The 25,788-nt window shown below is 39.6% G+C and overlaps 1 protein-coding gene across 3 annotated transcripts in view; it reads left to right on the forward strand.

Moving 5' to 3' along the window:
• Positions 1-25,788, forward strand: part of TRAK1 (trafficking kinesin protein 1) — a 130,262-nt gene that overhangs the window by 34,168 nt on the left and 70,306 nt on the right. The window contains exon 2 of one of the 3 annotated variants that reach the window (XM_050307574.1): positions 11,985-12,277. The gene's annotated coding sequence lies outside the window, so the exon portion shown is untranslated. Of the gene's footprint in view, positions 1-11,984; positions 12,278-20,866; positions 20,934-25,788 lie in introns of those variants that run through there. The other 2 variants (XM_050307564.1, XM_050307587.1) reach the window with 2 other exon arrangements.

Genomic DNA, 25,788 nt, shown 5'->3' on the forward strand with positions numbered 1-25,788 from the left:
AGGGTTTTTTCTAAAATTTCTCTCTTTTAATGCTGTGATGTGCAGCCCTTTCTATGCAAGTTCATTTTTTCCTGTCTGCCTCACTGAGTTGCAAGGAGGTGCTCTCCAGACCTTCTTCAATATCAAGGAGAATTTCATATCCTCTCTTGCAGTAAGAGATGATAAGTCTTTGAAGTCTGCTGCAAGAACTTATTGGACGGACAACTGAAAATTAATGAAGGCTTAAATAATGAAATTGAGGGTGTGTCTGAAAGCAGTTTTTAATGTTACTGGTTTCATTTGTCAAATCTTCATTCCTTTTTAACTTCTTTAGCTCCAAAAACAGTTCGTATGTCAGAAGAGCAATCCATACAGGGGACTTACAGAGTGGGTAGCGAGATCTGTTCCTTTCAGGAAATCCTGTGCTTATATTCAGGACTGTACTTGTAGACCTTACTTTTCATTTTACCTGTTGATCTTGAAATCTGAATCTTTCACATCTCCCCTGAGAGAAGCTTGCTTCTTCATGCACAAGCCAGAAGTGTGCAGCAGACTATTACTTTGGCTTTAGTGATACTTTCCTATGGTGTCAAAATTTATGATCTTCCTCAAATGTAACCATGGGTACCTAAAGTCCAGAAGATGTTCCAGTCTTAACGCTGACTAAAATGTTACCGTTAGTTTGAGGAAACTGAGTGTTGGGAATGATAACTTTGCTTGTGCTAGAGTGTGTATGAGTCAAGGAAAATGAATTGTAATTGTGGCTCTGAGGCTCCTAGGACCATTGCTTTGCCAAGTTAGGTCATGAAAAAAACATTTTGAAGGAAGACATTTCTAAGCATCAGAAAATACTTGTTTTGAGAGAGGCTTTCTTTTAAGCTGGAGGTGGGGAACATTAGTGATATTTTTATATTTTTCATTGGAATAAAGAAGTGGTTCAAATGCTGTGTTTTCAAACATTGTAAACCTACATGTTGTTCTGTGCACTTTAACATTTAGCAAGTGTCTGTAATATTTTACTGAATTAGTTCAGTTCCTCTTACTGCCCAGGCAAGGGTTGCTTTTGATACTACGGTGAAAAAATTGTGTTTTCAGAGAAACTTCAGTCTACCAATTAAGTTTTAGAGTACACAAAGAATAAAATACTTGACATGTAGGAATAAGGTTTGTCAAAGAACAGTTTTCCTCACGGAAAGGTGGCTGGTTGCCTGAGACTGTTGGTATATTCAGAATTCTTTCTGGCTGGGTGCTAAGATATGAATAAGTCATAAGGCATGCTGATAAGTGGGGAACTGAATTGACTGGTGGGAAGCAGGTCAACTTGTCTAGTCCACTTACAGTAGTTTTTGGTCTACATCAGTAGAGATTTACAACTGAGCAGGAGCTGTCAGGGGGCAGTTTGGTCAAATGCTTTTTTACTGCTCTGGTGACTAAATGAGGTTCAGTGTCCAGTATTATCTGTTGCGTGTTTTGGAGAATATGTAAACGCACACAGAAATTTATCTAAGGAAAACTTCAGAAAGCACCATGTTTAATGGTTATCGCAAGTATTTTCCAAAGTCAGTTTCCAAGTGGTTTGGAACAATTTGATCCATCTGTATTGAGTGAATCCAAATTTTTATTTCTGTGGCCCTTTGGGGAAAGACACAATACTGGATTTCAGTGTCATTCTGTATCTAAGTAAGACAGTGTAGACTGAAAATGGAGCGAAAACTGAGCATGTACTGCATTTAATTTGCATTTTTATCCCCTACCTAGTGTTCTTGTGTAGTTCTCCCTTGTAAGGAGATGGTCTCTTTTGGTTTTTTTGGGGTTCGCGGGTTTTTGTGTGTGTGTGTAAATACTGTATCACAGCTTTGCTCTTGCTATGTTCATGTTAATGCCCCTGGAATTCTAAAAAAACCTCTGTTCTAAAATCTTTACTTGTATGACTTTGTCTTTAATGGCGCTAAGCCATGGATAGTTGGCTCAGTTTCCTAAAATTCCACAGCCTGTTGTTAAGATAAACATTTCTGGGTTCCCAAGAACACAGACACATGTATATGGTAATATACTGAGTATACAGAGCAACCTCTAAACAGCAAATCTTATTTTCCTATTTCATTCTTTATGTTTACACACAAACTTTAGAAGCAGAAAAACGACTTGACAGAGTAATTGTGCCAGTGTTTAAACTACTACATTGTAGTGTTTTGAGAAGGACTGTGAAATGTCCTTCTTTTACTGTAGCCATGAGCCCCTGGGGGAGCAGAAGGGAAGCAGTCCTGAGTTGGAATGGTGTGTGTTGAGATGCACCCTCATTAGTCAGCAGCACGTGCCCCAGTTGCTGGGAAGTCCATGTGACCAAGGCTTTGGTGTAAGGCCCAGGACTGCTGGTTATTAAGGAATTTGTTGCTTTGCTACGTCACTCTTCAACACTGGTATACCTAAAGTGAACTCGTGAGGATCAGGTATCCACAAGTATTGGAGGTCTGGCTTTCTCTTACGTGACAAGGGCTGTGACCTGCATTCCCCCAGCCAAAGCTTTAGAGCGGGCTGTGATTACAGGGCTCGTGACAGAGCTGGGTTCAGTTCACTCATGGCCTCTCAAACGTAACAGTGTGGGGTGGAAAGCGTTGCTTCCATGTATACCTAATCAAAGGTAATCAAAGAAAGTGGATATGAGGCCCAGATTTATTAATAACCAGTTAAGAAATTGTGGGGTAGGTTTTGAGGAACTCTGTGCACGTGTAGAGTTGTTAGACAACCTTGAAGATGATGGAGGTTCTTACTGGATTGTGCCAGTTGCTGGAGCACGTGGGAAGGCTTGCTGCCAGGAAGTGAGGGCCAGTGATGCTAGTGAGCCAAAGCAGATCATCTGAGCATCCTACTCAGAGCAGGAATTGGTTGTCTGACTGTCCTTGGAGGTAAGTTTCCCCATAGTCATCTTTAAAATTTTCTCTAGCAGTAACGGTGTACTTTCTTAATTTCTGGGGAGGGAAAAAAAAAAGTGATGTCCTTAGTCAGTAGACTGGGTTTTGATTTGATTGTTGGTGGGGGGTTTTAATCAACTTTTTATATAATTATTCAGCTTAGTCCAAAGCAATAAACTCAGCCTGAAAATAAGTGGATCAGGACACAGGAGGTATAGTGTGTGGGTTTTGATTTTTTTTGAGTTTTGTGTTTGTTTTGGTTTGGGGTTTTTTTTTAGGGCAATTTACAAGGAACTTTATTCCCCTCCTGCTCTCACTGACTGTGCAATAAGAAACAGTAAAGAAAAATAGCAGTCTTAATTCTGTTACATGATATTTTGTGTAAATATTTTCAGAAGTACAGCTATTAAAATTTGAAATAAAGACACTTTTCCAATCTTGTGAAGCAGCATTTTTTTAAAATTTAAATTATACCAAGTCTATGTAGACTCTTAAAGGTCATTGTGGAGGGGGAGAAATTAAAAATTCCTCCTGTAATAGATCAAGAACAATGGTAATGCAAAACAAGATCAAAAATACCTCCCCCCCCCCAGCTTTTAAACCATGATAAATATTTGGTTTGAGCTAGTCTGTTCTTTGTTTGGAGTTACTTGACTAAAACTCTTGGCCCTGACTTGCTAGCAATTAGGTCAATAGTATTTTTGATTAAACAGTAGTAGTGGTGGTGGGAAACCAAAATACTAACGTGGTCTTTCAGCTGTTTTCACTGCTTTCTTTTGCTCTTTATTGTCCTGAGGAAGGTCCTGAGGTCCTGAGGAAGAAGGTATGGCTTGGCTTGCTAATCAGGGTTTTAGCTTGGAATGGTAACACATTTTTATTTGAACATCTTTACGTACTGCATGCTGTTTAAGGCCCAGACATTGTTCAGTGGGTTCTTGGGGTTTTTTGTTTTGTTTTCCCCTTTGCTAGTACCTAGTTCGTGTGTGTGTGTAGTGCATTTGTGACTCTTGTCTCTGCTCTGCTTCTGGTCAAGCGCTCTTACTGGTTCTTCCTGTGGATGGGAAGTGAGCTCAGGACTTGAGAGTGGAGACAGTGATGTTACCTCCTCTGCTGCAGTTCAGAGAAATTGTGGTCATCTCACAGCTCTTCCCAGCTAGTGGAAAAGCTATATCCAAAACTTTTGAAAGTCTTTGAGGTTTGTGGAGAAGTAAAGAAGTGGGGAGTCTCATGCTCTTGTGGTCTGGAAGTAACAAGAACTTTTCAGGTTTCTGTTGTCACTGTTCCCACCCATATTATTTGAAGACCTGGTTTGCTTTTGGTGTAATAGGTTTTCCCCATACCTAAACTCTTTGACAAGTCTTTGGTACCTGCCCTTTTTGTTTATTAGTCTGAGGAGATATGCTGTAGATATGGTGTTAAAGTACTGAAGCTGATGTTCATGTATTCTAACTTGCATATTTGCTGTGTATGAGCCGGGACTCCATACACACTAAATGCAACAACAACCTAAACCCAAATTATTTGGTGGTTTGTTTTTTGTTTTGTTTTGCTTTTTTAAGTTGTTATATCTTTTCCTCATCTTCAGGAAGTATTGGTCCATGCCCTTTGGACCCATCTGGCATTGATCTACCTCACTGAGCACCGTGCACGTGCATGGGTATGAAAAGGAAGTACATGTTTGAGGTGTTTGTACTTTGCATTGCCATACCTCTGACCTTTGCTTAGTTTCCAGGAGAATTCCTTCTTTGCCTGCACCTACAGTTGACATAGACTCTGTTCTACTGTTGATGGTAGAACAGTTCTCCTTTTGCAAAGACAAGTATGCAGCTTGTCTAGCTAAGATCTCCCAGCCAGTAGCATGATGTGTTGCAGGAAAGGGAATGCACTAATTATTTTTAGCTGTTTTCAGTTTTGTTTGTTCACTGAGAGAAGAGATGAGTGAGGAGGGCACTTTTTTTTTTGGTCTATATTTAATAAAAGGAGAGGGAGCTGCAAAAAGCTCCCAGCGTAACGTGAGCCTTACACGAGGAAGAACTATTTATAGAACCCTGCAATACTTGCCTGAAGGAACTTCAGAGCAAAGAGGGGCAGTGTTACATAAAGCAGGGTGAGAGAACACTTGTGCCCTCACAGCTGCGAAGGTCAAACCCAGGGCTTGTCTCACAGTGTACTTCCACTGTCCCTTGGCCCTAGGGGAGAAGAGACTGATGGGCTCCTTCTGAAGGCCAAACCCTCGTGGTGAGAAACTTTGGTTTGTGGAGTACAGTGGGGTGGTTTTCCTTCTTTTTTTTTTTTTTTTTCATCCTTCAAGAGACTTATTATTTGTGGTCTTTTGATTTTATTATTTTTTGAGAAAACATGAGTATCTTGATTGATGCCTTAATGGTTAAACAAGGCCAAACAAGGTCACAGCAGCAGCTTTGGGAACCTTTGGAGGGTAAGATTTTATGCTGTACATGGTTATACTGTGGCTTAAGCAGTTTTATGGTTATTCCTGGTGCTATTTTGGCTTCTGTTCTCTAGTGGTGACTCTTTAATTGCAAATGACATTACCATGCCACTGGCAGTCAACCATTATGCCTTCATCAACTTAATATTTGTGAGTTATGAGGCTTTATAAAAATTGGTTTTAAAAACTCTTCAAATATCTAGCTTGAAAATGCTCTTTAATGGTTTCATAGGCAGAGAGACTCTCTTTAGGGAGCCATATACCTGAGAAGATCCTTCGTAGCACGACATAAACACTGGGTGTTGATACTTTTCTGCAAGATTGCATTTGGCTAGGCCAAAGAGTTCCTAACCCCTCTATGAAGGAGAAGAAAAACACCAAACAATCAAAAAGCATGGAATATAGTCTAAATGTAATATATGACTAGGAAATTAAGACAGAATGTTTGTAAAATGACCTTGAATGGCTTTAAAATTTTGGAGAAGGATGTAGTCTGGAGTTGTCCAAGATGCTTGTCCCTTTAATTTTTACATGGGAAATGCAGTACTTGTGTTTATGATTTTGAAGATAAATAAACTGCTTCTCTCATTCTGTCACTCATCTATGACACTTTGCCTCTTTATGTCCCTGGAGTTGGAGGTTTAACTAAGCAGTCAGCATTCTGCATGTTTGAAAGGCAGCTTCTGAGTGGAAGCTAAACCCCCATGGTTTATGAGAGTGTATGTAATACAGTACAAGATGAAAACAACTCAGTCAATTATTTAGGATAAAATTCAGCCTTTATCTAAAAGTTAAACAGTGATTGTTTGTATATGTCCATGTATAAAAGCCAGACATACTGCAAATGGTCGTTTCTTTATGGTCTGACAAAAGTGTGTTTAAATGGAAGAAGGCATTTTGACTGGCTTTGAACCCACCCACTGAGAAATGGTTTTTAAATTTTAAAAAAAGGCAAACTCTTGTAGATGCAAAGTGTGAATTAGTAAAGAAATAACAAAGTTGAATGCTTGAAGTAAGTCTTATTAGGTTGCTTTGGTCAATTATGTTCCCAAATAGCAATGGTAGGCCAGCATGTTTATCTGTTTCACAGATTAGACAGACATATAAACTAGCTTTGATTTGCTCCAGTGTCAACATGGGGAATTTTGCATCTGAAGATATTTTTTTTGGGGTGTGTGTGTGTAAATGAGAAGCTTGAGGGTTGTTTTTAAACAACTTAGTAAAACTTACCAGACTTAGTAAAACAAAAGTGTTTCATGGATTTACAAAGTGATGTACAAAACAGGAAGAACATTTTTGATGGAACTCTTGCAAGTACATAAAAGGGAAGAATTTGCACACCCTAAAACCCTCTGAAGTGTTTAACTGTCAGTTAGTACTTAGTAAATGAGAATTAGTAAATTAGTAGATGAGAATACAGGATCAGAGCTCAGTAGCTCCAGGCAGATGCAAAATGTAGAAAGCTTTCTCAGTCCCTTGATACCCCTGTCTAAATTTGCAAATACTTTGATTGGTAGGGATGGGTGGGTAGATCAAAACACTGAAGCTTCTGAAATCTTTATTACTGATTTGTGTAGGTTACTTTAGATTATATTTAACTTGTCACCTTGGGCTTAATGTCCCCACTTACATGTGCAGTTTGAAGCTTCTGGAAGGAGAAAATTTAATAGGTACATGCTAGATGACCTTGCAGTGATGTAGCCATGGGGTTATTGAAGTTTCATGTCCCTGTTAGACAGCAGGTAGCATTTGAAGTCTGTCTTGGAGCAGAGTTTTCAGATTCTCTTACTCAAAAGGGAATTGATTCATATGCACCAGAGTTGTTCTGGAAAACCAGCTAGCTCACAGTAAATGGTTTTGCTTTTGCTCTAAACCAAACAGCATAGTTAAATTATGTATGAGAATATGCATGGCAGAAGGATGACCTGGAAGATTATAGTCAGAAGTCCTGGTATTTTTCGCCTCCATTAAGGAAGTCTTTCTTTAAATTGGCAGATGTTTGCAGTTTCCAAGTTGCCATTTTAGACTACTAAATAAAAGTATTATTTCAAAGCTTAATAATCATCATAGGGTGCAGCTTGTGGCCCTTGGATAGCACATTAGTTGTAGGAGTTCCAGCTGTTTTGTGACTGCAGTAAATGGCTGTTGCTGCAATCCAAGATGGTGATAAGGTTACAGATAAATGGATTTGTTGGCATTGCTGGGTTGTGGGTAGGCACATGGCTGAATAAGTCTATATCTTCTGCTTTTGGTAGAGGAAGAAGGATTACTTTGTCATTTATGTATTTAGATTTAGAGTGTTTAATGTGTTTAATGCTAAATGCAGAAAAAGTTTTATCTCAAATGGCTGTGAAAAAGCAAATGCTTTATTTTATTTGCTTGTATATGAAATTTGTAGTGTATGAAGCTCAACCTTTTCCCCACAAAACACCCTGCAAATTAAAAAGTTAACTACTCTTTTTTCATGTCCAGAACCCAGAAAAGGCTGACTGATGTGGAGATTCTTTTTTTTTTTTTTTTTTCTTTTTTTTACCTCAAAACCCTCATATCTTGGCTGATGTAAATGTGTCTGTTAGCTTTGAACTTTTACGTTTTGTAATCTGGGCTGCCACAAGTACACTTATAGTCAGTACCCAAAGTACTTCTTGATCAAGTCTTAGTTACACTGCAGTCATAGTCCAATCTATTGTATAGATGTACTAATAGATTATAATGCTGTTGGCCATATATAGAATTTAAAGTCTTCATATAGGAATCAGGCAAATACTCGGTTTTGAGCATTTATTGGGTTAGACCAAAAAATCTGAGCATCCTTCAGAGGAGGTCTGCAGGAGCAAGTTTTTGTGCTTACGTGACTGCTCTTAAGAAGTGCAGGGTTGAAATGAGTGCCTTTAACAAACAACTGCCAAATAAGGGGTTGTTCAGAGTAAAATGACCTGTTCTAAAAAGGTTTAGGTGATAAACTTCAGGGAATTGTGCTTTTTCAGCAAACCGTTTTACACTGAAGAATTAAGTTCAAACATCCCTAATTAAGTATTTCTTTAGTCCCAGTTCTGTTTATTGTCCCCAAACTGTCATTGTATTTAGACTGGTAGAAATAGTGCAATACAGCCACTGAGGCAAAAGCTGAATTATGTCATATTAGGTAGGAGAGAGGAGTTATTTAAATCCTGTATGCAGGCTGCTCTTGGCATGTGCAGTAGAAAGAATGAAATGCATTGAATTTTCATCAGGAAAAGTTTTAATCTGACTTGCAAACTGTGCACTTGTTTGAATGTCAGAGTAAGTACAAAACTGCAATAACAACTTACGTCCTCATTTAGATATCAGAAGGAGTAAATATGAAACAGCGCAATAACAATTTGTACCATCTTGTGTATGAATATTGTATATCCAGGTGAGACTGACTAAAGAATAATAATGTTGTGTATTCCATGGGTGCAGTTGCTGCAATGTCTGTTTCTCCTCATGGCTGTTTTGTCAATCTGGTAAATGCTGCTCAGCTGTGGTTTCTTTTTTGCAATAGGAAGAATTAGTTGCAACTTTAAAGGAAAAGCGTGTGCCACTGGATTAGGTGGTAACACATTGCAAGAGAGGCCATGCAATCAGTGCCTCTGTGGATTTGGTAAGAGTCTGAACAACATTTCTTCACAGTGTGTATGGAAATTGAGGGTATTAAATAATAAGAAAGCAGACATATGCATTTGTACTGGCTTTTCTTCCTGCATGATACGAGGTTTTAAGATCAAGGCAAATTCTCTTCCTTAATCTAGAATTTGACTTTCTCATGTAGACGTTCCATGTGTTTTTGTAGTAGACCATGCAGACTGACTTGGGGGAATTCTTTGGGGGCTTGAGTTTGGTTGCTTCTTTGTGTTTTCAAGCTCTATTTGCTTATAGTTTCCGTAAGTTACCAACACTGAAACAGGTTATGTGAAGGAAGAGCACTGATGACTTGTGTTTCTGAATGTATATCTCTATTTGTTCTTTCTTAACAAGTGACGTGGCAGAAGCTGTTGGAGTGCAGCTTACGGGAGGGGGAGAACTGGTTCCATAGTACCTGAGTGGAGGGAATGTTAAAATGGGTGAAGGCAGAGGTGAAACTTGTTCAACACCAGCTTCTAAAACAAAGTGGAATGTTATGTTCTGGCCAAAAGTATTTTTGGTGAGGAGTGTGTGGAGATTAGAAGTCATGAATGAGTAAAGATGATCAGGTATATCAGATGTTGAATGTCGTTTGTTCAGAAAAGTTACAAGATCTTAGATTCCCAAATCTCGCTTGAAGACTTTACACACAAATCACACTTTGATTATCAGTGCTGTTATACTGCTGTTTTCCTGAGGTTGCTGAGGTAGGGTTTGGAGAGGAGGGTAGAGGCAGATAAGAAAAGCTGAAGAGTGCTTTTAGTGCTTTTAGTTACTTAATCCCAGACGTGCCCTTGTTCATAACAACAGACTTATCTAACAGTTTCCCAAAACAAATGTAATTCACAGACGTGGTAGCAGGACAGCTAGGACAAAACAGAGCCCTTCTAATCTGTTAGTCTCTGCATTTCCAGTACTTTTTCTTGTTTATAGCTTAGGTTGTTTCTATCTTCATTGTGGAGAGGAAAATGAAGATTTCCATTTTGATTCCAACTTCATTTGAGCAAATAATTTCTAATATCAGTAATCTCCCTCTTGTAATTTTAAAGGAGCCACTTGAAAGAGGACCAGTTTAAAAGTAATCAGTACAAGCAACCCCATTGTTCTTTTCAGTATGTACTGTGATAGCACAGGAATAATGGATGCTCTGCAGGGGAACTGTAACACTTTCTGTTCAAGTGGAACTTTCTGCAGCTGCTACAGTAGAGTAGCATTTGTATCAGAGGATAGTATCATAAATTTGTCATTTGCTTTAGTATGTCCCTATAGCTATTCCTATAGCTATCATAATATTCCTGTTATGATCATTACAAAATACAGTCTCTGGGTGTGAGTCTCTGGGTGTGAGAACTGTTTCCAGCTTGAGTGAACCCATGCAGAAACACAAATGTCTGTAATTGAGGAAAACTTAATGAAATGGCACTTTGTGTATGAGAGTGGTTTTTTCCATGGGTTAGTATTGCCCATCTGTTTTCCAGGTACGGTGTTCTGATTTTGGTGTGAACATATCAACACTGAGGCCTTCTGAAAGGGGGAGAGAATTTTGCATTTTTGTTCTTATGCCTGTGCTGAAAGGGAAAAAAAAATTGAGAAAAGATGATGCTGGTGCAGTGTTACAACTTTGTTGCAAGATTTCTTTGAACTTAGTTCCAGAAGGTCTAGAATACCTGATCTGTGTCTTGACGGTTTAGAGACTGATGCTTGAGTCTTGCAGTGAGTTTCTAGAAATACTGCCATGCCTTGGTGAAGCAATAATGTTATTGGCTAGAAATGTCTGAAAATAAGGTGCCAAAATCCTGAGTGTAACTGTAACAGCAAAACAAAGTTATCTGGTCTTGCCCCTAGAGGTGAAAGAGAGCCTTTTTCATAGGATTCTTGAGAAAACTGTGGTATATCTGGTTCCCAATGAAGCACTGAACATAACATGTTCTGTTGCTGCACTTGCATATGCACTTTCTGCTTGCAAAGAAGTGCAATTGTGTCTTCTTACTAGCTGTCTTTCTGCTCTTCCTATGTAGTCTGGGTGTTCTTGTGTGGCCTGTTCTTCAGCTGCTGCTTTATGCCTTGTAGCTACTACATATATAAGGTCTTTCAAGTCTGTTTTTCCCAGGTCTGTTTTTCCGTAATTGTGTGATTACATTTTCCTTTGCTAGCAGAAATAAGCATTTGCATCTTTCCTTACAGTGCTGATAACCAAAGGCAGTACCATACCACCAGTTATTGCAGTGCCTTTAGCCACTTACACAAAAGGTTTGGTGAAGTTTTTGGGGAGGGAAAAGTGCTTTTCTTCGCTCCTTCCCTGGCTAATTTAACCTTGCTGGGAGCATCAGTGTCCAGCTTTGAGGGGCAATGTTCCCTATTTGAGGCTGAAGCACTGGGAAGCAGCAATTAGTGGTCACTCCCCTTAACTCAGTGCACCTTGAGTTCTGCGTACTCTGTAAAGGGAGCAAAGGTGCCAACTGCCGGTGCCCTGGCAGTGAGGGACCAGGCTGTGCAGGGTGGCACAGTGGAGAGGAAAGTCTAGTAGGGTTATAGTATAAGCCTCTAATAATTTTTTTAATCGTTTAGTATCAGTCAATTTCAAATTATGATGCTAATAAAGTACCTGTAAATCAATCAGTGATGTGCAGTCTGTCTGCATGACCTGGCTCATACAGCATGCTGGGTTACATAGAGCTTTCGCTTGGCTGACGTGAGAGAAGGTTGGTGAATGAGCCAAGGTGAACGGACTGTGCTTACTGCAAGTTGGGATAGGCAAAAATATGGATATTTAATTAGCAGTTGGTAAATAATACAGGTAAATAAATAGCACTTCCCTACTTTACATGACTGTGCAAGGTGCAGAGATAGGCAGCTGCTCTGTGAAGAGTGTTGGGGGTTTAGTATTTGCTGCACTTGTTAGGTTAAACTAATGTTAAAGGAAAAAGAAAACGATCTGTTCTAATTTATGCTGTTTGGAATGGCTTGAACTGAACATTTGTTTCTTTTGTGTTTTGCAGACTTCTTGAAGCCAACTCTAGCAAAGAGAAAGAGTTCTGCCTGTGCCAACCAGACCCAGTCTCCAGTGCTGGTCCCCCTGATGGCACGTTGTACAACCCTGTGAAACCTGCCAAGCTGGACGCCACAGCTTTGCACGACTGCACTTTGGCTGGCACTGTGCCTCCTTCGGAGCCGTCGAATCATGCAGTCCTAGCCTGTGACACAGGCATCCACGAAGAGCACTATGTAAGTGAAGGGGTGGAAGATGATGTGCCAGACTGCAGAGAGTACAGAGATGCCTGCACCATTACTGGTAAGCAGTCAAACTTTTCATCTTGCGAAGGATGTGGAGGTTAAAGCTTCTGTTCTCGAGCTCTTGATGGGGTGTCTGGTTGTCATGGACAATGCTGCTGGTGTTCTGCATGGTTTTTTTTTCTTCTTTAAGAAGTGATTTCACAAGCACTTGAATTTTCAATGAAAGCACTTTGTAAGGTTTAAGGCTCTTGCAAATAGGCTAGACCAGTGACAGCTGTGAAACTAGGTTACTATATTTATGCACTTGGGAAGCTGAATCATTTTAAGTTGTTTTGGAAAATAAAGTCAGGGATGAGGCGAAGGAAACACTGCAGCCTAAAGTTCAGGGAATGCTTTTCCTAATGATCAACATAATTTAGATTTTTATCTTGGTAAGATAATTGCTTTGTGGGAGAAAACAGATGGGAGGAATAGGATCTAATGTCACGTTTTGCCTGTACATATTTTTGCTTTTCAAAGCCATTTAATTTTTGTCACATTAGTTCTGGAACAATAAAAGTTAAGGTATACAGAACAGCTTCATCTGCATGCTTTTATGAAAGGTTAAATACCTTCTTATTATAGATTCATATAAATAAATTGAATATGTGATGAACTATGGTATTTTAAATAGAATTAGATTCTTAGCGATGTGGTCAGCTGACCCAATTCTTTTGTGTTTGAATAATCATTGCAACTCTGTTTAGTTATGATTATGAAATGACAGGCAGTTTCCATTTCAAATGCGTGGTTTGTTGTCTGAACTGTGAAGCTCTCTTAGCTTAAAGTGACCTTGTCAGTTCTTTTGGGAATGTTTGAGGAGTCAACAGAATTTTTGGAAGGGAGAAATGTGATGTCTGAGAAAAACAGAAATAAAACTTGGGACCATTCTAACTGACTGCTAGATGCATTTATCCTGAGTTACTTTCAACCTTTCTGAATTGTCTGTAAGTCAGAGAATTAGGTAATGGTGACCATCAACAGACGCATTAGTAGCATGCCTTGACTTAGCTCAGCCCAGCTGCTGTGTAGTTAATAAGGGTTGAAAGTCTGAAAGAAAGAAAATAGAAAGAAGGGCAGAGATGCTCTCAAGTCCATCCTGATTCCCTTGAGAGGACAAGCAGCAGGATTAAGACTGGAGTCACTTTCAGTCAGGTATGGTCCTACATAAAATAAATCTTTTGTTTAAAGAAACTTACTTACCATCCCTCCTCCCTTGTTTTCATGGATTCAACTGGTTAGTTCATGAAAGGGTCAGCCTTAGGACTGCCATGTAGGTATTTGCTTGTTAGGTAAACTAGAAACTACACATTGCATAGATGCATTCCTGGTGGCATAACTGTTTTCCAGACACCTTGTAAAAGGATCTTGCAAGTTCTTCTCTTGTCTGCGTCCTGTTTCTGTTCCTCCCCAGCCCCCACTCCCCTGTTGTTTTTCTATTTCTGGCTACAAGCCAGGACAACCAACTTCTTTCATGAATCAAGATGCCCTTCTTGGTTATGGTTCCTTGAAAGGCAAGACAAACTCTTACTTTTAAAACTTTTAAAACTGTTTTTATTAAATGGAAGTCAGTGCATGTTCTTGCCACTTCACATTCCTTCAAGCCTGAATCTCTTTCTTCTAGCTTAGTTGTCAGCCAAGTATCATTTACATATTGATCCTATAATGCTTTTTAAATGGATTTGCTGTTCTACAGCAGCAGATTTGTACTGTTTGTGACCTGTAGACAACATGATAAGACTTGCAGTAGAAATAGTGGTGTTTTGTTGATTGATTGGTTTTTGTGTTTGTTTTGGTTTGTTGGGTTTGGGTTTTTTGTTTGTTTTTGTAATGGATTTTTCTGAGTTTCAGCTTTTTGGACAGCTTTTTGAAGTGTCGAAGGGTATAGGCTGGGAGGGATTTTGCTCCCACTGCAAAATCTTTGTCAGTATTGTGTGCAGGTATGCAACCTGTACCCTCAAAACAAACATAAAGATAAATATTTGAAGAGGAATAAGTACTGCCAGAGGCTTTCACATGAAGACTTTGTTTAGTTCTGACTGACAGGTTAGCACTATTAACACTTTTAAACTGTTTAGTGGGAAAGAAATTGCTCATATCAAGTCTGCACATACTGTAATTTTTCTTCTGATGCCAAACCTTGACTCATTGTAGAGTCAAGTCAAATTCATCAATCTGTTAATCTATTTTGTAGTGTAAGACTAACATTTGCAGCCTATTGTAAAACTTAACTGCAAAAATTCTTGCAAAGGAAGTCTTTAGCACATTTAAGAAAAGATGGGAAACTGAGGCACAGTGTGGTGATGCTTTCTGAAATGTAACCAGTTAATGGTAATTAATTGGAGATATATTTAATGTATCTAATAATAAATTATATGATGTGCACATTTTCCAGTTTAACTTTCCAAGACCACCATTGATGCCCAAAGAATTTTTAGTTCGTGTTGTTTCCTTTTTTGTTGTTGTTGCTGATGTTTTTGTTTCCTCTTGTGTTTGCTGGCAGTAGAGAGGTACTTTGGCGTTCTTTCTCAGCAGCATAGTCTTTCCTGCCTGGGACCCAAGAGCAGATGTAATGTTGCTGAGAGCACTGCACATTCTGATTGTGCTAAGTGTGTTTTCTTGGAAACAGGATTGGCTTAAACACTTTTTATCCCCAAACCACCTCAGAATTGCGCTTGTGCACATTTCTGTGGGAGTGTAACTGGAGGTATCTGGGCAACGGGTCTGGATAGAGTCCTTGCTCTGCTTTTGTGTCAGAGGGGAGATGAGGGTTACTTTTAGCTAGATCACACCTCTGATCCGTCCTACTGTGTGGCCTAAAAGCAGTTGGCATAACCGAGGGAATGAGGACCGTAGGGTAGGGCCTGGGTGACAAAAAGCAGCGTGGTGAATAGTTTCTTTAAGCCAGTGTCTGAGTGGGGAACAGCACCCTAAAAGACTTTTTTCCCACTGAATTTGATTAGTAAAGCTATCCAAAGCTCATAGTTGCTGTAACAGAAGTGCTGTGGAAGTAAATGCTTTTGAATCTGTGCTAACTTGAACATAGAAGGGCAAATGAAATAGGTCAATTGATTAATTAAAAATAATAGTTTTTGAATGTTTTAAGAGTTGTTATATAAAAGTGCTGGTGGAGCACATATTTTTTAGCAGCATTAAACCAGAAAATGGACTCAGTAGCTTCTGTAGTTTTTTTGGTTTGTAATAATTCATTTTGGGTTTTGTTAGCAAGATTTGAGAGAAAAAGTCAATGCAGTCTGACTTAGTTTCTACTGCTATCAGTTGTGGAGCTCCTGCTGGGAAATGGGCAGAAGGAGACTCAAGTCCCAGGGTTGGTGGACAGTGGGGCAGCACTGCATGGAAGTGACATGCTGCTGCTACGTGTGGGAGGCACCTATCGTGTCCTAGCTGGTTTTTTTTCTTTTTAACTTTTCCTTTTCTTGCTTCTCCCATTCATTGGAGAGTGTAGAGGTAGGAATATGTATGTAGCACCATCTAGTGTTCCTTCTGCTAGAAAGGAAATGGAAATGCTTTTAAAGGCATCTGTCATTCCTGTAATCACAGCACAGATCTGGATACTTTCAGTCAGATATTGACAGAAACAGCAAGTAGGGTTGGGGGCTTTCTTTTCTGTCTGAACACCATACCCCACACCCCCTGTCCCATTTTTTGCAGAGCAGGAAGGGCTGTAATCTTGACATGAAAAAGCAGAGTATCACTAAGTTGCTCAGTAGTCCCAATTTTGTGAATTATAAAAGCCTCTTAAGTCTGATTGCCTTTCTTTCTTACCCATCAACTGCTGTGAGACAAATCCTGCCCTGAAAATGGAGAGTACAGTGGGGATGAAGTCTGAAGTATCACTGGATTATAGATTTACTCATGTGACAGCTGTCTGACTGCCAGAATGTTTTTGTGAGGTTTTTTGTGTGGTTTTTTTTCGTTTGTTTCTCTTAAAACATGCACAACACAACCATCTTCACTAGGTTAACTTGCAGTCTGCTTTTACATGTCTGAACATTCACTATTTGCAATGATTTTGTCATGCTGTACTTTGTAATTCGAGAGCCAACTGCTTAATATGCTGTATAGGTTTCCTTCATCCTTCTCTGAAAAGGGAGAGAATGAATGGACTGTGATTTAAATTGCCTAGCTCCTTCATTAGTTTGCATGATTGATTTATTCATTGTCCTAATTACTCTTACCAAATGCATGTAGGAGTGTGTTTTCTGCCTGTTGTGTTCAGGATAATTTCCTGACAGCTCTTGGGTTATTGGGAAATTCTTTGTGGTAATATGCTGCTTTATGTCTTATCTTATTTGCAATTAACACAAGTTGATTTTTTTTATTATTTTTTTTATTTCTAAAAACAAAGTTACGTCACCAAAGGGATCGAACCATGAACTCTTTTTCTTTCAGCAGGGAAGTCTCCCTGAAAAGAGCTGGTATTGTTTGACCTTCCTTGCAGGTTGTGTAACTTCTACATTACTGCAGTGACTGCAGTGAGGGGTAGTCATAACATCCAGAGGAACCAACTTTCTTTTGCTGTCATGCCTCGTTCACACAGTCTCCCTCAAATGTTTGGGTACAAAACCTTTTATCTGGGTTGTCATCCTTTCTGTATTCTTATTCAGGCTTTAGATATGTTCTCATATGAAACAGAGATTCTGTTCTACCAAACTACTACTCCTCATGGCAACATCAGCCAATTTTGATAGCTTACTGCTCCTACAGATAAGTGGTGTCATTCTGACCATTTGTTTTTGTAACCACTTTACTTTAAAAGGCATGCCTAGGGCCAATGGAATTTTCATTCCATTGTGTGTGTGTATGTATGTGTGTCCTAGGGTGCATGTTTTTGTTTTGAAAGGCTAACCTTCTATTCCAAGTGTGATAAGGTATGATTGCCCCAAGATTAACTCCATAGGGACTTAGGTATTACAGGTTGTTACTAGAATGCTTTACTCTTGTCATACAGGAGATGGGGTGAATGCTGTACCTGTGGCTGTCCTGTTTTGGGTGTGTGGGATACCAGCAGGAATTGGGTGCCTGCTGTTCTGAGGCTGTTTTGAACAGGGTACTCTAGTTGGTTTTGGTACCTGTTACAGGCTCAGTGATTGAGTTCTCAGCGTCACGTGGTTACAAAGTAGTGTTAAACTACTAATAGTTTTGAATTGTTTCTCTTTATTTGAACCTCTCTGAGTTCTGTTGTGGTTACCTTTCTCTTTTAGTGCTTGTTTCCTACGCAGCAAAAACTTGCTCTACCACTTTCTTCTTTTTCAGTTTTGTCAATATGAGAGAAGAGATGTAAAGTAGTGCTTGGTGGAGCTGCAACTCTAAGAGTATAAGAAATGCTCTGCTGGGTTGGACCAGCTGGCTCAGGACTTTATTTTCTGACTCCAGAAAGAACAGATGCTGAATATGGAGATCAGGCACTTGGCCACCCTAAGTAGTCTACTCTCAGCATAAGTACCCCCCATCATGCAGAACTAGTTAACTTTGGAACTTAGTTAACTTTGGAACCTGTCCCCGACTTTATCTTACGCAGACCTGGTGATTGTTTTACCACGGATGCTCATAGTTTTTACTGCCTGTGTGCAGTGACACCAGTCTTGCACTGGTTTTTGTAAGTGTTTGTCAGTTATGCAGTATCTTGGTGAATATCAGTTCTTCTTTCCCTTCATCTTAATGATTTTGAAAACCTCCCTTAATGTTTATATCCTTGCCTGCTCCTCTTCCAGCTTTCTTAGTTTCTCCTTTAAATAAAAATATGAGAATGTGGGCTCTTACCTCAGCCCATTTACTTTGTTATTGTTATAGCCAATGTATCCTATAAACTTGATATAGTTTTGACCTCTTCTCCTATTCTCTCCTGCCACTTAGTATAAACAGCAATTGCTAAATTTTGAGCACTCTTCCTTTCTCTAAAGCACACAAAAAATGCTAGTCCTAATTACATGAGATAGCTCCCTCGGCATGACTGGAACTATTCTATGAGTCTGACTGTAGTTCTGTCTAGTGTACTCTGACAGAATGATCTTATTTTCTGTGCCTTCTACATCCTTGTCTCTGTTTTGAATTTTCTGTCTGGCTTGTGGTGCACTGTCAGTCAGCTTCATGCATGTCCTCTCTTTCCCCTCATCTCCCATTCTCCCTGCCCCCACACACACCCCTTCAGTTGCTTTCCAGCTCTTAGCCTTTTCCAATAACTTTGTGATTTTTTTCTGATTCCTCTCCTAGGACAGATTGTTATGCTACCTCTTAATCTCCATCTCAGGCATATGTTTTTATTCTATCAAGGATTATTTTTTTGTGGTTTGGTGATGTTTTGCTGATTGGTTTTCCCCCAAGCAGAATTCTGCTGCTATTGTTATCTAGTCCTCTTACTTATTTATGCTCCTCTTGCTAGCATTATGCATAATACATGTTTTGTAGTGTAAACTGCCAAATCTGGAGTCACTGTGAAAGCAATTGTGGGAATCACTGAAGTCCAGTGTGACATATTTTAGGTTTTTTTTCCTAGATTTGCCTTGTTTTGGGAAGCACTTGTCATTCCCAAATGCATACTTTATTTGAGGTGAGGACAAATGAGAGCAGTAAGTGTTCAACAGTGTTCTGAGCTGGTTCTTCGCAGAAGAAACTGAGGGCAAGTGCCTAGTAGGGTTTTTGAGGATGTTTTTATGTTTTGTGTTTTTGGTTTGCATTTTTTGTTTTCCTTTTATGGTGCACTGAATAGTACTGTAATTTAGCTCTCCATAACGTGCTAAGGTCATCTTTACCTTTCTCCCTCAATGTATATGTATGTGTCTATCATGAAGCAACACATTTTTCATTTAAAGTAAGTGTCTGTAAAGAGCAAGCAACATAAGACTTCATTCTTAACATTTTGCTTGTGATTCTGTGAAAACTTTGTTGACAGCCATTGTTTAGCAGCTGGCACATTTTGTAGCTGGGCTGAAAAACAAGCAAAAGCAGGACAATTGCTTTTCAGGGTTTTCCGTACTCTGTGATTTATCAATGGGTTTTTGAGACATTCGCAGTCTGTCTTGGCAGCTGGAAGAACCTAATGGTTAATGAATGTGTTTATTCTTACTGCTGCTGAACAGTGCATTGCCAGCATGCATTTGGTACATGAATAGCTTTTGTTCTTGCTCTAAAAGAATAACCACGGTGGTGAAGTTTTATTTTCTGTTTAATGTAAAAATTGTGAGTATGGGTGCATTTATCTACAGGGAGAAACATTTCCATGCTGTTCATTTAAAGCAAAGTTCATTTAAATTTATGATATAATGTACAGTAGTGTCCTAATAGTTTAATGGACTCTCGTCATCAAGATATGTCTCAGCTTTTATACCCAGCAGGAATGTGTGTGTAGGATGGAACCAAAGTAGGGAGACTTTAACCTGGTAAACTATGACATTCCTCACACTGGAACTGCACTTTCCAGTAGCTTCATCTTTGACATTCCAAACTTCATCCCAGTCTTTAACTGGCGTGTTGGCTAAACCAAAAGAGGTCAGCATGGGGTGTTTTATTTTCCCATGGAAGACTGGATTTTGTGCAAGTGTTTTCCATGTTCAGAGGCAGAAGAACCACTCCTTAAACAACATTTTTTAAAGATGTGGCAGGATTTGCAATTCCAAAATCATGTCATGCCAGTCATTACAGAAGCTGCCACAGTTGTTTGTGGAGTTGGAGTTTTTAAAGGTACAAGACAGCTTTGTTGTTAAAGGGTGGTTCTTCCAGCAATTTGGCTTTGTAGCCAGTAGTGAGATGTGTAAGAATGCTAAGACCTAATCTTTCCCTTTGGACAAGTCACTGAGTTGGCAACACATTTTGTTTTTGTTAGAAGTAATTTTCTTTACCCTAAAAACTAATGGCTTACTTTACTTTAAACACGTAGTGTGTGTGTATATGATCTGGAGTTCAGCAGTAGTATTTGTAAGACTTCAGTATAGTTATCCATGTTCTGGGCATCACAGAACTGAGATTGAATAAGAATATGGTAAATTCTGAGGTTTTGGCTGTTACAGGCATATGTACAGAGTAATTGCTAAATAAGGCTCAAGAAATATTTTTAATTCTGGACCTCAGTTAATGCTTAATGGCTGTGTCTGTGTGGGCCTATAGAGCTCAAATAATGCAGGACTACAGGCTATGTTTTTCTTTTCAGTAGACTAGCAGCCTAATTGTGGTGTTGAAGTTTCTTCCCTCTGCTTTTCACTTTTATGTGGATCTGTTCACAGTTGTAATGACTAGTTCACTCCATTCCATCATCATCTAGATGGACAGAAAGCAGGGGGAAAATGAGGCTACTGGGCTGCTTCAAGCAGGAAATATCTGCTGGAAAAACATTTGAAGACCATCTTTCTTGCTTTTATCACTGGGATACGGTTAGGCTTTAGGCTTGTGGGTCTGCTGAGAAGGTAGTCTAATGTAGTCATGGCCTCTTGGCTGCCTGTTGAGCTGATTAAGCAGCTAATCTCAGTGTCACAAATAAGCAAAATCAGCAATCAAGATGCATTAGTATTTAGCATGGAATAGCCTCAACTTGATGAACTTCGATTTCTTGCATTACATGTGGCTGGACTTCAGCCTCTGTGCTGTAGCCCTTTTCTGCAGAGAACCTTGCTTTTTACCTTAACTTTTAGGGAACCAGCACTGGAATTGACCCTTTGCAGGTATCGTGTGCTTTTTATTTTTTGTGATTGTTATTTATTCACTGGCCATTCTCAAAGATGTAAAACAGAGAAACTTAAAAAGCACTTTTAGAGAGCTGAGAGTCAAGGGTGACTGTAGTAGTTGTGTGAGAAATAGGACAGGACTGAAAACCAAAGAGAAGAGTATGTGGTTCCATGAAGGAAAGTAGTAGACCTCTTCATTCTTCCTGCTTTCTCCAGAGGGTTTCCTTGCTTCTCTTACCTGTTTTTGTTACTGTGTCCTTATCTACTTTTTTTTTTCCTCAGCTACCTTAAACGGTTTTGACAACACACAGTGTTTTAGTTGTGTTGCAGGAAATTAATGATTTGCTTGAGAGTGACTACTGAGGTGTTTTTGCTTTGGTTTTGGCTTTGTTGTTGTTGTTGTTGTTGGTTTTGGTTTTTTGTTTTGTTTGGGGTTTTTTTGCTTGTTTATTAAGGGCTGAGTGCCAGCTGGTGAGGGTTGATGCATTGGAGTCTTCTGGAAGATGGGCAGGGTGGGTGGGTGATACAACCTGATGACCAAAGCTTATGTTTTGAAGGTTGCCAAGCAGCCCAGCCCTTCCCCGAGGTCACAGTTAGAGTGGAGCTGTTCTGCTGAACACACCAGTTCCGTACAGCAACTGTTTCCCTTTGCTCAGGAGAGGCACTTCAGGGTAGCAAGGCTGCTTTGTGCTTGCTGTTCGCAAGGTGTTGAGCTCCATCAGATCCGTAACTCCGGATCTCTGTGCTCTGGGGACGATACCGTCTCTGGGGTAGCTTTCTTGTGGCCTTTCTTGTAATGACTTGTGTGTTCAGGCATGTCCCTCGAGCACAGCCCTGGTTGGTGGCAAGGCTGGGTTTACGAGCAGCTGTTTTGTTCCATGTACAGCAATGGGCTGGAAGCGAGAAACTAGCTGACGATAATGTCCCGTGGGGTCTGGTGGTTCGAGGAATAAGGCGGTTGTCCCGCCAGGTGGCACTATGTGCTGCCGGCAGGTTCCGTGGAGACCTGCAAACCCTCTAACCTTGGGAAGGCAGCCCTGCTCGGCAGCAAACCAGTGGAGCCGCAAAGATCGGGGATGGTTTGGACCAGACTTCAGACAGGCAGAAACGATGGATTTTATGTTCCTTGCAGTGACCATACTGATAAGCTCTTTGTATTGTGTTTCTGAAAGCTGCAGATGCCAGGCTTTGAGATTTGAGAGTTTGTTTTCTTTGTGCATGTGTTTTGTGTATTTTTTGGGGTTCTCTTTGTTTGTCAGCCACCACCCTCCCCACGTCTTTGTCCCTTCTCTTTGTTCTAGGTTCATTCTCTGAATTTATTACTACTTTTTATGTGAAGTTATTACTGAAATTGGAAAGCTGCTCCTTTATAGGTCATAGGTCAAACTAGGTTTTTGTTCTTTACAGTAAGATACCTCTATTCAGTCATAGCTGTAAAACAGATGAAACCCAAAAGCCTGGTAGGGAATACAGTTTGACAGATGAATTACTCTAGATGACTATGTTGTTTGGAAGGAGATCTTCAAATCTGTCTACCTGTGGTCCACGTTGAACTTAGCCTGAGTTGAAGTTAGTTTGACTGAGGGTGACTTGCTTGTTCATGAGGTGCTGGCATAATTCCACCCATCCAAGTATGGGTGGACAGCTGCATATATATTTAGTGCTGTATGGGAAGTGACCTAATGTACGGCATGGCTGTATGAGTGCAAGATGAAAATGACAGTGGATGACAGCACCATACACAATGCCTTAGGATCTCTAATGTTCTGTGCACAGAGGAGGAGTTGCAGTCCTTGAAGAGCTGTGCTGCTTCGATACAGTCAGCTCTCGTTGTTTTAGACCTCTCGCTTCTTTTTCTGTTTGATCACTCCTTGTTCACTTGACAGCAGAGGAAGGATGTAAGTGTGCATCTGAAAATAAACCAAGTGTACTCTTATCCTCACATGGACATTGTTGTCCTAAAAGTTACGTCTCTTCATCTGCACAAGAAAAAATTTAAAAAAAGGAGGGTGGGGTAGTGGTAAGCCACTGTGCCATCCTTGCTTCAATCTCCACAATGAAAGGTTAATTTACAATGTTTAGTGCATTTGATATGGATAGAGTTGTGGCTAGAAGAAAGGGAACTGATGAAATAGTTAAAGGAAGCCAGCTCAGCAAGTATAGTAAGAATTCCTCTAAGGAAATATAAGCAAGTTGAAACAACCTGTGAAACTTTAGTGGCTGTCTTAAGTTGGGAGGGAGGTGGCAGAGAAGTTCAAGATGTCCAGAAAAGGATAGATACAACAGTCAGTAAAATGCCAATATATGAAAAGATTTGGAACAAGCTAGTAAGTAATCCATTAGTAACTACCCAAGGGATATTGAAGTAGTAAGAAAATATGCAGAAGAGAGCTCAGCTGGAGTGTTCTGCTTGTTCTGCATCTTTATAGAAAGAGAAGGTCAGAAACAAACAACATCAGGACAAATGTCTTTGAAAGAATTTGCTTAGAAAACATAGCACGGGAAGGAACATTGTTGAAAACTCCTGCAAAGTAGATTGACCACATTCTTTATTTCCTGAGGAACAGGGCATGGAAAAATATATTTTTGCAAGAAAATAAGTGAGGTGGGGTGTTCATACATTTAAACTAAAAAGAAAGCAAAGCAGTGGAGTGTTACTTGCAAAAATAATATGAAAAATAGTTAACAAATTTTATTTCTTAAATATGTGATTATTTCTATGAAGCACTGAAAGCTACCGAGTTCTGAAGTGTGCAAGAGCCTTAGCAAATCTTATTTCCTAACTTTTTTCTTTCAAAAGCAGAACCTGGAATGACCCATGCTTTAGTAAGAATCATGAGTTCATAATTCATATAGTTACTTAAGTTAGCTGTAATTTGCTTATAGAAGTTTCTGATTGCCAAGGATGTCCAGAAGAGACTGCAAGTTTAAAATTGCTTAGATTACAAAACCCAAAACCCATAACAGCAGCTCAAAAGGATATTTTGTTGTATCAGTTTTTATTAATGATCAGTTAATTGTTTTACATGTACGGTGTTGGAGAGGTTGGGGAATGGTGTTAGTCTGCATGCCATTTCCTTACAAGTGCCTGCATCTCAGAAAAGAGAGGGAAGAAAAAGTGAAGGGGAATGACTGTGTAATTGTAGCACTGAGAATATTGCTGTGATTTAAATGGTAAACTAATGCTTAGTCATGAACAAGTGTAATTACAGTGTCCTGTTTTTTCTAAATAGGCAATTGCATCAGAGCCTGTTCTGTTTCCTGCTGGTATACAGATTTTGAGATTGCAATAGAAGTTAATGACAATAGCATCACAAAAAGTTGTCTTTCCAATTACTCGTTAATATCTTTTCCTGTTCTTAGGCCTTTTGAATTGCTCAGGAATGCTCGGGATTTATCAAATGGTAGAGTAGAAAAATTGTCTTGACTGACTTTTATTCCACAATATTTCTTATTTCTTTACTGCCTGACCTTCATGTTCTAGTGGATTTTTTTTTCCATTATAACAATATATGGGTTTCTTTTGTTTGTGTGCATCTGTGAAGGTTTTTTTTTTCTTCCTCCCACTGCATTGGTAACTTCTTTTGCATTCCATATTTTGTTATTTTTTTGTGATACAACAAACCAGTTTATTTCTCTGTACAAAATTATTTACCTGGAACTTTCTCTTTTGGTTTATGAAGTCAAACTGTTTCTTTTGAAATCCTAGTAAAAAAGGAGAAAGATGCTAAGCATTTGAATTTTTCAAAATTTTTATTTCCTTAAAGAACTAACATTTCAGAAAAAAAACCTCCCCTAAAACAACCCCAACAACAACAACAACAAAAATCAACTCCATATTCTTGTAATTGAGAGCAATTAGGTAATACAAAGATAGATGTATTAAAAAAAATCTTTGTCTATATACATACACAGAAAGGTTTTTGAATGTTTAGTGCGTGTCAACATGTGCTTTTTAGAAGAACAGCTGGCTTTTCTGAATTCACATGGTTGCAGACACTAAGATGATGCTGTCAGCAATTAAAAAGGTAGCCAGGGAAAAAGAAAGGTTTGTAGTTACAAGCTCTTCGTCTTTCAAAGCATGGGGAACAGATCTTGTTTCTCTGTGTAAATGAGTAGTCCTCTGAGAGGGTTGCAAAGACCCCTTAAAATGACGTGTGCAGGTTGATTCTGGCATTGCGCAGAGCTCCATCAAAACAACATTGCTACTCACATGTGGGCACCTGATCCTACTACCTTGTGCAGTGAGGGTTAGAGGACAGTTGCGTATGTTCAGCAATTAGCAGAACAACCTGGATGAAAGCAGAGGAGGGCACCTCCTGATAGATAAGAGCAGACTCCTTGAAACATAAGGTACAATACAGCTCTCCCAAGTGGACTATAGTTCTAATTTTCAGGATTTTGTGAAGTAAATGGCCAGTCTTGGCAAGCAAAGATCCGGGGAAGGTCTTTACACCTTCCAGCCTGCGCATTGGATTTTTTAGGTGAGACACAGTGTGCGCGGAACTGAGCCCACCCTTTAATCCTAAGGTTCATCTGCCGGGGCCAAGTGAGCTTGGACGGTGGCAGCGAGGTCCTCAGGACGTAGATGGGTTGCCTGCAGGGCTAATGAGCTCCATCTGCTCGGGGAGTGGCCCTGACCGGGAATCGAACCCGGGCCTCGGCAGTGACAGCGCCGTGCCCTTAACCACTAGACCACCAGGGGCTCCCATTATTTTGTGAAGTATGTAAGAAGGAAATTGACAGTATGAATTCATCCTTGTATCCTCTGCCCTGTTGTCTGATAGAACAGTAATGTTCTTGCAGTCTTTAGTGCTTGGTATGCTTTTGACAATGGAATTTCTGGATTAGA

Source organism: Myiozetetes cayanensis, unplaced genomic scaffold, assembly GCF_022539395.1.
Source record: "Myiozetetes cayanensis isolate MyiCay16 unplaced genomic scaffold, myiCay2020 scf1, whole genome shotgun sequence".
NCBI lineage: Eukaryota > Metazoa > Chordata > Aves > Passeriformes > Tyrannidae > Myiozetetes > Myiozetetes cayanensis.